Source organism: Pinus tabuliformis, chromosome 7 (genome assembly GCF_031772625.1).
Source record: "Pinus tabuliformis cultivar Carrire ecotype Pingquan chromosome 7, CPIR1, whole genome shotgun sequence".
Taxonomy (NCBI): domain Eukaryota; kingdom Viridiplantae; phylum Streptophyta; class Pinopsida; order Pinales; family Pinaceae; genus Pinus; species Pinus tabuliformis.
Window position 1 is genome coordinate 584,270,139 of NC_142293.1, and position 11,525 is coordinate 584,281,663.

Genomic DNA, 11,525 nt, shown 5'->3' on the forward strand with positions numbered 1-11,525 from the left:
AATTATCCTGACTATAAAACCACCCACTCAATTTAATAGTGAGGTTAGTTTTTTACCCTATTCTAGTGGGACCTCCTCTTAGGCCTTAGGGTTATCCAAGGGGCACTAATTGGGAGACTTGGATTGAAGTAAAATTTCCATTATATTCTGTACCACTTTCCATCATTCCCTATATTTCATCTCTATACTTTAGGCTTATGGTAATTGGTTTATCAGGATTGGAACCCTCTTATCCTCATCCTTGATCTGGGTTAGGAACATTTCCCTAGGTGTTAAAGAACACAAAAGAACATTGAAATCATAAAATATACATAAAGAAATAAAGAGAAATGATAAAATTCAAATCATGGTTAGGAAATTAATTAGTGCATGGAAAACATATTAGCATGAGCTATACTCCCCTCATTACCCATCACCCAGTTCCTTGGGAACTTGATGTTCCATAACATAATAAAAGAAATCTTGCATGTCCCAACCTCAATGAGAAATATATTGACTCATACTTAAGCACTGAATAAATGTTAAATCATTAAAATAATGTTTGGGATCCTAAGTTATGGTTAAATTAAAAACATTATCAAAATGAAGTAAAAGGTGCACTGGAGGGGTGGAAAAGAAAATCGAGGAAAGAGGTAACTCATGCCTCCATGATTTAGCCCTCCTTACATCTATACACTCAATATGAATGGAATACATCAATTGGTTCCATTGCCATCACACCTTGCTTCAAGGTCATTCACTCCCATTACCACAATTATCACAAGCACCTATGGATTTAAGGGTTGATCGACTTGTCAACACCATTTAGGGGTGGTAAGCACTAAATACTGTTGACCATCTCTTCATCCCTAACATAAGTAGGAAACATATTATGGGACTTGGTCTGATTAGATATCTAAAGGCAAACTTAGTTTAAAGTGTTAATATTCCCTTTACAATTAACTATGGTCCACTATAATTCATTTATGGTCATTATCCCTAATGACAAGTGAATTTCACTTGATCTTGATATGTTTTTGTTAAGTAATTCTTCAGAAATCTACATAAGCCTCTGAAAAGTACATGACTCCACTACACATCATCCCCACACCATTTTGCACCATAGAGAGAACAATGATGACCGTGTAGATGCAGTGTTTTCTGTACATAGCAAAATATTGGGAACTTTTATAGTTCCATATGATGATTGATCCCTCATAACCCATATGTGTTGAAATTTTGAGCTCCTCTTGCTTAGTGTTGGATTTACATGAAAAATAATCATGAATGGCCCTACGATTTCCTTGACATTTTTTTTATGGGTGTTATTTGTTCAAGAATCCAAATGATGATGGTCATCCCTAGGATGGAAATGGGCAGCTCGTGTCATTCTTGGATCCCAAACATTAGAGTGATATAATGCCACATCACCCATCTATCCCTTAATAGGATGACATAGGGAACCTAAAGCATGGCTTTCGGTCATGGAGGAAATTTGGCACACTTATTGAGTCCTTCCGTAGGGATATAGATTTAATTATGATGGCAGAGGATCTTCTTATCCATTCCATGCCTTGTTGTGGAATTTGTTTCTAAAAAAGGAGATTATATCATGCATAGGGGACATCAACCCACACATGTGGAAATTTATGGCATAATTTTTCTGTTTTGAACAATGAGAATGTATTACAACCTATTTTCTTTTCAAACACTCAAATTCAAACTTTTTTGAGGGCTTGCAGGAATATTATTTTGCAAAAGTAAAGCATTATACCTCATATAAATAAAGGATCCCTCCAATTATTTTCATCATCACACATGTGAATTTAGCATCCTTAGAGAGTGGGAACTACCTTTGTCTATTTCAATACTTGGGAAAATGTGATTTTAATGGAGCATATTTATATTAGAGAATAACTTTTGCATTAGAGAAGTATTTTTGGGATTGAAAGAAGGAATTGTTGGTGGAATTTGTCAGTTTATCGTTGATTTTTCTATATTTTGCATGGGAATGAATTTTTCTAGGGTTTCTATATTTTCAATGACTAAATGCATATTGTTTATTTGAAATATTGGAGAAAATTTTCATATTAAAATTATTATTCCTTGAAACCTATAGAATAACTCCTAGGGTGCATATTCTATATTTAAATTTTCTCTTCACTAAAAAATAAGTTTTTAAAAGAGGAAAATGCCCCCTCCTACTCCCATCAATTTTCATCTTCCTTTAAAATCCACACTATAACTCCATCGACCCAAGTAGTATTAGGCACTTGTTAGGGCCGTGTTGATAAAAAACCATCAAAACCTAAATATTTTTATTTTTTTACATCTCCTTGTATTTTTAAGGAAAATGGATTTTGTAGGGCTAATTTTCCATATAGTTAATTTTGGGTGGATGCTTGTGCATAAAATTCCAATATTTTTCTTCATAAACCTTTCAAATGAAATATATAACATCACTTGTAGTGAAACCTAACTCATTATGGTTGAGGTCATCTTTCCAACCTCCTTTGTGTCATTAAAACCCTAGTCCTTAGCTAAGCTTTAACTTGAGGCCTATTTGAGAAATCCAATTTTCCTTTTTTAATTAAAATATCTTTAGGTAATCCTATCTTTGACTTATACATGTATACATACTCCTGATCATTACATACAAGTAAGCCCTATATTGTTGTAGTCTTTAGCCAACCTAGTGTTAGATTATTTATTCCTTTATAAATAAAATGTGAGCCTATTTTTTCTTTAAGGTATCTTTCCCTAGACCAAACATATCACCCAGATTCCTCTAATTAGAATACCGTTATAGGTGGATACAAGGAAGCCTCCCATGTCGTGAAATTCCACTAAACAATAATAGGAAGATTTTTGAGATGACAGTGGAAATCCTTTCTCATTGTTGTGATAGGGTCTATCCCTCATCTCGTGAGTCCCCTCACAAGGCTTGCTAGAATTTGAAACATAAGTTCGTAATAAAGGAAAAATGAAATTTGACTAAATAGGGTAGTACATAAGGCATAGGTATGATATGGTGCAAGTTCCATGTGTTCACCAAAATATTTATGTACTGCAGGTTTACAACTTGTAAGTTCTAAGCAAGCATCACAGCCCATGGCTAACATACATTTAAGGGTAACCTTTTCTGTAGTTGTAAAAAAGGGTTATAAAACACCATTGACATTAAAATATTTATATGTAATCAATCTCATCATGGAAAGAAGACATGTGAGAACTAGGAGTATCTTCTACTATTACTTTGCATGATTTCATGGTTCTTGATTTGAGATTCAATAAAAAAATTAGTTCAAGTACCACAAATTAAGTTAGTAAAGACATAGTAAGAAAAATTGAGGAACCAAAATTTTATATCATTTCGTATCAAAACCAAAATAAAAATTCATAGGAACATATATTTTTGAATCACTTTTCTTCAGATGCATTAATTTAATAAGTCACCTATGCTAATGTAAACATAATAATAATCATTATTGATAACTAATTTATAATCCAACATAATAATAATCATTATTGATAACTAATTTATAATCCAACATGTTTTTTTCTTTATCTCAAAAATTCTTTGACACTATCATATATCATTAAAAATCTCAACCATTCAAGTATTCAATTATAAAGCATACAAAATATTTAATAATGAATAGTCAACATATATGAACAACCGCCCTACATGGTAGAAAACAGAAGATATTAAAGTAATGAAATTTAAAAATTTAAAAAGAAAATAATAAAATAGTGAAAAATGAAGGGAAAGCATAAATAACATGAAAACCAAAACTATCTTGCCAATAGAATGCAAGAAACTTCCTAAAAGAATTTTCCAAGTCCAAATTGTAACTGGTAAAGAAATGATGAGAACCTATACAGTCACATAATTTAGAATGATTGAAGGAAAATCTATTTCAATATATTTTATTTTAGTACGCATATTATTGATTTCGAATCTTTTTAGCAATTTTATAATGGATTAACGAAGTAGTTGTATCTGCATATCACATGTTTCCCCTGCTCATAGAGAAACCCCAAGGTTCTTGTTTCCTTCTTATATGTGGTTGAATTTATTCTTCACTTTATAGGCATGGAGAACAAATCCATGTCACAAAAGGTACCTATTGGAGACTAATCCAAGCCTTTATACAAGGTTTCTTTCCCTCTTATAGTGGTTGCATTTATTCTTTATTTGATACGCATGGAGAAAAAATCCATGTCTCACAAAAATAACTATTGAAGTCAAATATGACGCTTTCTACATGGTTTCACAAAAGGTAACTATTGGAGACTAATCCAAGCCTTTATACAAGGTTTGTTTCCCTGTTATAGTGGTTGCATTTATTCTTTATTTGATACGAATGGAGAAAAAATCCATGACACAAAAAAATAACTATTGCAGTCAAATATGACGCTTTATACATGGTTTTAATAAATTGTTTAGGAAAAAATGAATTTGAAATGGTCTTTTGGTAAAACTTTATGAGAATTAAACCATGTCCGCGTAGTTATATTTTCTCGAACGTTCATCACCAACATAGTACATGTGATATCTTTTGTACTTACAAAATTATAGCAAAAAATTAGTGTTCAATCTAGGATTGCAAATAAATTTAGCATCTCAACTAAATATAATTAACAAAACTCAATTTAAAAAATGCATTCTCCAAAACTCGTAACTAGTCTATTCAATTGGTTGTTGATGTAAATACAAAATTCTATCTTATTCGAGTAAATGTAACATGAAAGTTAGAAAGAGTCGTTGTAGGATTAACAAATGAACCGGCCAATAAAAGAAGAATTCAAACATTTGACCAAAATCTTTGGCCAAGATGAAGAGCAAAGACACTAGAAAGTTGGTAAACGTTCCTTTCGGTCCAAAGGTTTTTTTTGAAACCAAGGAGAATTTTGTTTCTGGTTTAATATTTATTATATGTAACTATTTCACCTGTGCCATTATATTAATATACTATATATAAGAATGTCGATAGATTTCCCTGATTGGGGTGGAAAATGAGGATAGTAAGGTGGTTGTCGGGGCATGGCTAGCCCTTTGCATGCATATGCATGTGAACATTCCATCTTTGAATTATGAATATGGTAAGCATTCAATTTGGCTACAAATATGATTGCAGAGCCTTCCTCTTGTGTTTCTTATAGAGTAATTTGGTCCTTCCCCTGCCGCAGGTGGGATTTCTTGGGTCATATGCTGTTGAGGGGCATTAGCATGGAATTTACTTGCTTTCTAAGATACATTTCTTCTACTTCTTCATGCACTGAAACCTGTATGTTACTAACTATAGAGTTGTGGTTGTATTTTTCTATTTATGCTATAGAATAGTTTACAACTTCTAGAAGGATGGGGCCTTGAGGCTTGAGTAGGATGGAATTCGAATAGGTAATAATGTTCATGGCAACAATTTATTGCACTTGATGCTACCACTTGCTCCGGAGTTGGATTTTCACTCGATAGAAGCCACCTTATTGGCCTCAATTCAATACCTTCTAAAGGTTTGTACAACTTTGGATGCCTAAACTAAGGTAATTTTTAAGACTCTTGACTTTACTTCTATCCTTTAAGGTCTTGAATATGTTGGTTGTAGTTCAATTTAATGTGCAACTATTTTTAGCTTCTTGGCTATATGACCTGTGAAAGGAGGACCAATGCTTGAAGCTTTATTCTTCTTGAGGCTCTCCTTCTACACTCTTGTTTCTCAGTTTTTTCTCTCTGTGTTGGTGTTTCCCATTTAGGTCTCCCTGAATTCTCAGCCTAGAATTCCACTAAGCATCCTATATCTCTTCTTCTCCAACTCTAGTGAATTGATTCTCGTCGCTTGTAGTTTCCTTTGTCTTCTCCTAAAAAACATGACTTAGAAGTGCACATACATCCATCGAGGTGGGGGTCATCGTAGTCCCCAAGGAATAACTTATGCCTAAGCCCAAGAATATGAGGTTGCGATCATTTTCAATTCTTCTATCCCTTCCAATATTCATGCTAATATTTGTCATCTTGAATCCATATCTAATGAAGACCGTCAAAATTTCTATGATTATGAAATCCTTGAGGAGGTAACCCAATGGGTTAATGGCCTTGGTCACACCAGGGGAAGATACAAATAGTACCTCAATTGTATTATCTTTCACTAGTAGTTGAAAACCCTCCTGGGCAGAATTTTGGATGAGAAACAAGAGGAGACGTATGATATCTTCTATACCCTAAATAACATCAAACATGGCCAATGGTATTAGTGTTTGTGCTTGAAGAGTTTGGATGCCATGATAGTCCACTTGGAGATTCATATCTAGTGCAATGAAAAGCCAGTAGCTCCTCCAGGTTCTAGTGCCAAAGATCTTGCCCCTGTGAGTTCCTTGAACTCTTAATTTTCTATTATGTATTCCAACAGTACTTATATTTTCAATTCAGTAGTTGATAGGACCGTTTTCTCGAGTAGTTATTTTTATCATCTTCAAACTTTATCCTCCGTAGAAAATGAATATATGTCATTCCCCTTGTGGCTAATTGAGATTGTGTATCAAATATGCAATTAAAGGATGGACATCTGGAAATTGTATCTTGATGTTTTGATAATTTTAGGTAATATCAATACTAATTCACAAAAAATAACAATTTCATTAGATTCAAAGTCTTTTACGAGTAGGCTATCTTGTGAATCACAAGACTCAACAACTCTATTTAGTTTTTGAAAGAGAAATAAAACTCAAAAATATAGTAATTTTATGCACAAAATCTATATTAATGATAAGTCCAATACATATAAGTTATACAACCAAATTTCACGTAGAACTTCATAAAATCATATCATAATATAACATTCAACATATGATATGAAAAATAGTGAACTAAAAAATGATTCCATGATCAAATTCCCAATATTACACAATCAACTAGATATCTCATAATATTATAACATAAATAAAAATTGTGTCTACTTCCAATCTCAATTTAAATTGGCGACTAGAATGGTGGTCTATATGTTTGAAATCATTTAAAATGTTAATTCTTAAATTTATATTTTTTACATCTTAGGTTTGAAGATTGAGATATCAATCTAGACATATATATGTTGAGATTACATCCTACAGACCAATTCATCATACATAAATGTAGGATGATAGTATCATCCTACAGGCCTATTGGTTGAGATGGCATTCGACAATGCATATTAGCTAACATGCTTGTAGGCTAAGAATATAATTCTACCGGTCCTATATGTTTACAGTCTACTGGCATAGCTAAAAAATCCTAAATAAGTTGTTTTGATTCGACCAAATTACACATGTGGATTTTTTGGTCAGTTGAGCCTCTGTTAGACTCTCAAGGCTTAGGCCAAGACTTTTAAGTCTAAGGAGTAAGGATTCTACAGGGAGGGCCTTTAAGAGTCACTCATCTAACACTAACTTGGCAAGAATAGACTAGACTCAAGAGACTAAAAGTACATTGAAAACATGGGTACATATAATATCTAGGTGATTTACTATTAGTATTGTTGTTTTTTAAAGATAATTCTGAAAGGAACAACATTTCTTTTTCTATGTTAAAGATCTAAAAACTTTCTTCTTAACAAGATGAGAAAATCAGCGCCATGTATTTTAGAGTTCAACTTAATAGTTATGCAAAGAGGACATTGAATTCTTTCACACACAAAATCATATTTTATTGGAAACATTACATGGGGTTAAAAAAAAAATAAGGCTAAAGGGCCTTCATGGGAAAGAAACATAACCACAACTCAATATACATTTTGCATGCATTTTACTAATGTAGTGTGGAGATAGAGACCAAAAAGGAGTAGAACAAGAAATAGGAATCCTCATGTTTCTCATAGGGTATGCAAAATGTACCCTATACCCTTAGTCAATACATAGTACTAACAGAGTCCAAACACTCTATCTTTGGGTCATTTTGGATAGAATTTGACAATAAAATTCTTGGTGATATTGTAATTTGTAGTTTCGTATATTCCATTTTTTAATGCTTAATAGGAAAATGAGTATAACAAAAAATAAGCTTCCTCGTGTTTCTCATAAGGTATGCAAAATTTACCGTCAACCCGTCAATACATAGTAATGGAACAATCTAAATGTTCTACCTTTTGGCATTTTTGGATAGAATATATGAATACAATTCTCGGTGAGTTGCAATTTTTAATTACTTAAATTGCATTTTTATTGCATCAATAAATTTATTGCCCCAAAAAATCCTTGAGCATAAATGGGTTCGACATCTTGAAAAACCACTAGACCATTTGGATTGTACATAATCAAAAACTCAAAATTTTACAATTTCAACCATTTCTAATCAAATTTTGAGCAAAATTGATTAGAAAATATGCCTAGAAAAAGGAACAAAAAATATAACATTCATATTATACTCATAATAATTGGAAACAATACTAAAACAAGATAAAACCCCAACAAATAGATCCGAAAAAACCCTAGTGAACAAGCATTACATTGGAAATTTCAATGCTTCTCCTTAACCATGGTAAAGTTGGCCTGAGTTTGGTTTTTGATTGTCATATTAGAGACTTTTATAATAGATCTAGACATATTTGGGAAAAAGGAATTGAATGATTCTTCACATAAATAGTTCCCACCATATGAGATAACTAGTCTTTTAGTAGTTGTAGTTCAACTTTGTTAGAATTGGAACATAGTGTAGGGAGTCAAGCATAACCCTAACCCTACCATGTGACCACGATATTTATCTCTTTTTAGGTAATAAAAGTAATGGCATAACCATGCCCCTTCCACATGACCATGGTCTTCACCTCCTTCTTGGTAATAATAATAATCTATTTTTAAGGTCACGGCTAGGCCAGACACCAAATTGGTGTTTGAGACCCCTAGTTTATATGACAAGGGACCGATCTAATGATTTGAGTGCTAAATTTTATGGAAGTGTGAATACTCTACCCACCCCCCGCTTTTGGCTAGACAATAAATTGGTTTATGAGACCCCTTGCATATGGGACAAGTGATCCATCTAGTGTTTTGAGTGCTAAAGTCTATGGAGGTGTACATACTCTAGCATTTTTTGGCTTTGAACATATCTACTAAAGTCTATGGAGCTTTACATATTCTAACTCCCTTTCAATTTGAACCTATGACCTTTCTCTTACAAGGAAACACATGCTCTTAACCATTATGACTACCCAAATGATACATAAAAATAACTCTAGCCCCCATTGAATTTGAACATGTGGCCTAGGGACAAAGGAACCTTTTGCACCCAAAAATTTATCTAATTAATACATGACCTCTCAGAAAGAAACACATTGTTAACCATAAAACCTACTCAATAAGATAAAGGCAGAGCCCAGAATGCAGGATCGGAAAACTTACTCTAAATCAAAAGTGAGTATTTGGCCTTTCTAAATGCTCTGGCCTTTCTAAATGCTCCCCCACTTCTCCGGCAACATCCATCTCTCCTCTTATTGTTGCCATTCCTGAAATAAAATCATGCATCGTAAATCACTATTAGGCATTACCGTAAATACCAACAAAACCTGTGCACGTGTGTGGGAGTATTTTTCAAACAATCTTTAAAGTTTAAACTCAAAGCTTTAAAGCATCTGCAGGCATAAATTTTTAGCATCAAATACTTTATATAGAGGTACTGAAGAACATTTTCCAAACGAACTTTCGCATGTTAGAAAGCAGATCTGACCAAAAAGATATAGTAGAAAGGATCACTGCAGAATCCACGGAAAAATGAAATAAAATGATGCCGACAGCCTAAAGGTTATTCGTGAGGCGGTTATATAAATGACCGAAAACTCATAGTATACAGTATATCCATAAGGTAGTTATATGGATAGTAAAGATTACTCTCTTTTATCCAAAATTTAGTAAAGATTTATTAGAATTATGACTTTAAAATGTGGCCAGGTTTAATTTTTACGTTTCCATACAAATGCAAGAAGGAATACTTTCGAAATTGCAGCAGAAGGCATACTGAAAAACATGTACAATGTAGCCTTTGTATATCAACATGCTTCTATTCTAAGATTCTCGTTAGGAAATAGAAACACGGAGTTGTTGAAACTTGAAACTATCATTTCTCAGTTTTATTGAAATTTTCACTTACCTCTTTTTTCCTATTTCTAATGCACAGAAGCCTTCTGCAACGACTTCATACACCTTTAAAGTGGGCAGAGGAAACTTTCCGATAACTAGGATTTTAGTTGTTCTTCGCGGGACCGTTGTGCTTTCGATAACCTGGCCGCTTTGACAGTGGCTTCAACAGACAAGGGGCCGCCTCGGGCCTGGTTGTCTCTGGCTTCAACTTCGAGGGGGTCGCCACGCTGCTGTTTTCGAGATGGAAACCCGTCATCTGCTGAAATATTGCTGGGGAAGCAGTGGGCTTTTCCCTCATTATGGTGATCGGAGCACCTTTTACCCTTCGTACTGATCGCCTCTTGCTCATGAAATTATTCCTCAGCAGGACGGATCTCTGATTATTACATGATCTTGGCAGTGCCTCTGCTAGCCGGGTTCGTGTCCCCGGAGTCTCAGATTTGCCTGTCATCGAATCCAGAACTTCCACGCTTTCACTTGCTTTTGCTCCGACGGCAGCCCGGGAAGGGCTGTCTGGATCACAGCTGGACGTGGACGACGACGCTACCTCGCTCATGGACGTTAGCGCAATATTATCATTCAAGGTCCCGATTATAACGCCTTCGTCTGCTCCGGTGTTCAATTCCCTCTAGAGTGCTCTGATCACGATTTCCATGTCCCGCCGGGAAGCCTCAAAGATCCACGCAGCGTCACCGTCCTGGTCTTCGGCCGTATCAGAGGGCTTGAAGCGCCAGGCAGCCAAGGCTTGTTCCCTCAATATGCTTCTGCTTTTGGATGGCATCGACGGCTTCATGTTCGATCTCGTGACCTCTTCTATCACCGTTCTGCGTCCTTTCTGGCTATACATCAATTCATGAACAGAAGGAGAGCAGTTGAGACATAAGAAGATTTTCTTTCTTAATGACATAAAAATCGCCTCTAGATGCTAGTACGTAAATACAAGTCGGAACACATCGCTCAACTTGTTACGGTAGTCAAAATTTTACAATATAAATTATTATTTCTAAAAATGTGCTATCGTATTCAAGCTTATACTTTTTTTTTTTAATGACTTTTTTAAATTTTATGAACGAACTTTAACATCGCTATTGTCCTTACGCATTGATGCCCGCTTTCATCTTATAATTGTTCACACCTGTATTTGATGGCTCAAGTAAAAACAATATTTCACAATAACAAAAACTTTATATAATTTTATTTAATAATAATTTATATGAATATGATTTGTTTTAGCTGAGATGAGGATTTTTGGAGAATCCTAACTTTGATGGGATGCATATTATTATTACCCCGAATCAAATTATATTTCATTAGGGGATTTCTATAAGATTTTGTTTGTTGATAGTTTTTATAGTTTAGGAATTTGTTTAAGCATAATCTAATTTTATATATGTAATATTTTGGTGGTCCGGTGGAATCCAAGTGCTTTTAACTAGCCA

General features: G+C 34.1%; 1 pseudogene; it reads right to left on the bottom strand.

Moving 5' to 3' along the window:
- Positions 1 to 10,741, bottom strand: part of LOC149248785 (uncharacterized) — a 201,172-nt pseudogene extending 190,431 nt beyond the window's left edge.
- Between the last annotated feature and the right edge of the window lie 784 nt (positions 10,742 to 11,525).